Source organism: Triticum dicoccoides, chromosome 3A, assembly GCF_002162155.2.
Source record: "Triticum dicoccoides isolate Atlit2015 ecotype Zavitan chromosome 3A, WEW_v2.0, whole genome shotgun sequence".
Lineage (NCBI taxonomy): Eukaryota > Viridiplantae > Streptophyta > Magnoliopsida > Poales > Poaceae > Triticum > Triticum dicoccoides.
In genome coordinates, this window is record NC_041384.1 from 421,890,242 (window position 1) to 421,893,719 (window position 3,478).

Genomic DNA, 3,478 nt, shown 5'->3' on the forward strand with positions numbered 1-3,478 from the left:
TGCTAAAACAAATAAACCAGGTGCTATTAATCCCAGTATTTTTTGCTTGTTTGGGGTTCATTTTCCCAAGGAATTATTACTCTGGTTTGTCCATCATATGTACACAGGTCTATCAAATGGTGGCCGCATTAACGACGGTCGCGTGGTGGTTCGAGCAGTTTCCGTACATAGTCCGGCGAAACGCCGCGTCCGGAGCTCGGACCGACCTGTGAATTCAGGCTTTGCCACGCCTTCACTACATCACGCCGACGCCCTGCATCGACATTGACTTCGGCGCCAGGCCATATTTCTTCTATTACTCACTTTGCATAAATTATTTACTATGCAACGATTTTTTTTAATTATCATTATTACTACTATCTCCGGTTTGCACTATTTTTTGTGCACATGAAAATGATCCGGGGACTTCGGCATCACTCTGCCGGTCTGCATTGACCGTGCTATGTCACCACTTCGGCGTGTCGAGCTCTCCGCGCTGCCACCTCGGGACCGGCTTGGGGGATGGAGCCTTGCCCCGCATCAAGCTCGGACTGCGTCATCAATACCGAACACATTAACCAGCTAAGTCGCTTTCATGCTCAAAGCTTTAATTTCTAACTTGTGTCCGGTTCGACCAAGCATTATAATTTTTTGGAAAAAAGTTGCTTGTAGAAAATTTCCTTGTCCAAACTTTGTTTGTGACGCATAAATTCAAATACCCCGTTTACTTGGGGGCTTCCTTTATGAAGCTTTTCCTGTTGCATATGATTATACTTGTACGGCTTCGTTCCTTGTTCGTGTATTACGCCACAATATGAACCACATTGACTTAAGCGATTTGCAAGCTGGGTTGCCTCGCTCCTGTGTTTACCCCTACGTTCCCGATTGTTCGGCTAGGGAGTAAAGGGAGCACCTCTGCGATTGTCGCGATCGGGTCAACCGAGCCGGACCTCAGACTGGGTGAAGCCGAAAGCTAGCGCTCTTATAGTTATTCAATGATGGTCGGCACACAACAGAACTCATGAGTACAAAAAATCTATTGCACAAGTCTCATAATAACAATGAGCACCGAAGAAAGGTATCGGTGGGGGTACTATTTTCTTCGAAGATGCTTCTTACACTTCACGGTAATATAGCATAAGTTCCCTGAGCGCACTTTGTCTGTTACAGCCTTATGGTCTGATTGCCTGGTTATTGGAAACACCGTCGATATTCTCGACCGATGGAGTACATAACACTTTTCGGTCCTTGACCGAAGAGGGAGAAGCTGACGGTCGGTTAAGACGCGTTTAAAGTTCGGTTGAACATAGATATGATATAAGTACTTCGGTACATGCAATCATTCTTCTACCCAAGTCACTTGGGGGCTCTTAAATTTATATGAGCCGTTTTATGATAAGTGTTCTTCTTCTTAGTCGTTGCAATTTTTTATTATTATTATTATTATTTATCACTCCTTTTTTCGACACGAGTGTGCGGTCACTAGCCGGGGAGCCTAATTTCTCTCTCAAAGCCGCTAGAGTTTAGTTTGCTAAACTGGCCTGATGAGAAGTACTCCGCCCTCAGGATAGGAGGTTGAAGCCGTAGGCTGACCCGCTCGAAGTCTTGAGATAGGATGTATCATGTTAAAGCACGACAGAAGCACTTCTTTTTTCTAAGACTAACTTTCGGATTGGCACCGAACACTTGATATTGTTCAGACGTCATGTTTTTATTGACGTTTCTTGGTTTTCCAAGCCTTTTGGCACTTTTAAACTATTTGTGCTTTTCCAGCATTAGTCTCGCAGTGCAACGCCGTACACCTTTAGGGATTCGGCAAAAACATTCCCGGATATTGCTATATATGCATCGGTTTCGAATTGTGTCTTTGGTCAATAGTTGGGTTGCCCGGCTCCTGCACTTGCTTCCTACGTTTCGTTTTGTTCGGCTAGGCGTGCAAAGGGAGAACCACTGCGATTGTGCTTCCAACTCACATGGTTAAGCACCTTAGTGGAGAAAGCCGAAAACTGACTGTCACAATAAGCGTAAACTGGTCAGCGATTCGATGACTATGATGGGCCATTCATAACATTGGCCGAAGTGTTTACGGCTTGACCTCGACTGTCGCCGAACACTACCGGGGGCTATTAACTGGCCTCCCAAACTAAATCCTCGATATTTTGCTCTTACATTAGAGCTGAGGTTTAATGATCATGCTTAGCATGACAACCCAAAGAAAGGAACCGATAGCAGGACTATTTTCTTTGGAAGACATTTCTTCTGTTAAACAGTAATATAACATATCTCTATGCGTACCTTTGTTTATAAAACCGTGTGGCTAGATTGCCTTGTTTGTCGTAAATCTTTGCCCTCATAAAGGCTTTATAAAGTAGGACAAACACTCCTCGGCTATTGGCCGAGGAGGTGGAAGCCGATGGTCGGTCAATAAAGTTTTGTACAATGCGGATCCGAGCATTAATGACGTAAAGTACTTGGATACATAGAGTCATTACACATAATTTGTGATTTTACTATGGATATTGATCCTTAATTCGACCACCCGTGCCCGCATTAAGGCTCGGGGGCTACTGGGCTTTGGGCTTATTATTTACAAATATTAAAGGGGCACATCGATCCCCTGATCTGGTGTTGCCACCGGACAAGTGTCTCGGGGGCTACTGCATTGCTTGTCCAATCCAGAAAATTTTATGTGCAATATAGTTTCCGAGGAGATTTTGATCCTCAGGTTGGTCAGCCGCACCCAACCTGAGTCTCGAGGACTGAGCACACCGCTTTTAGTGTCCTGAAGTATTCTGCCGAGCTTGGACTTGATCCTCAGGCCGATTTTGCAAATCAACCTAAGTCTCAGCGGCTACCGGGATCGGCGGTCTTACGTCATCCTTCGGGTGCATCTCGGGTTTTAGACCGATGCACACCGTGAGGGCTACTGGCTATATATCTCGGTAGAGAATAAATTGCGTTAATAAAAAAAATATTCACAAAAATTGGCCCATAGTCGGGGTGGTGCACCACCTCGGAAGCAGTCCGGCATAAAGCTCGGGCGCTAGTGGCTGGCTCCATAGAGGGCATTTCCGGCATTAAGCTCGGCTAAACTCCTTCAAAACTTCTTTAAACCAATGTGATTTACGACACCTCGGATACAGTCCAGCGTTGGAGCTCGGATACATAGTCCGGCGTTGGAGCTCGGATACATTTCGGTGTTAGAGCTGGGAAGTGCGGACTTGGGCGCTGGAGCTCGAGTGCGCAGGAGATGGATAGGCAAAAGAGGAAGAAGGCATAAGTAAAAAGGTGGATCCTTATCCGCTTATATGGGCGGATGCGGTTGTACGTCCCCACCTGCCTAATAAAACTCGCTTGCCTCCCAAGCACCATGGTAAATGGCGCGGTTAGGGTTACCCACGTCCGTATTGATGAGAATCCCGTAAAAAAGGCACACGATCTCTGCTTTGACAAGACGTGCCAAGGAAACCGCCTCGTAAAACATGCTGAGGTGGAAAAG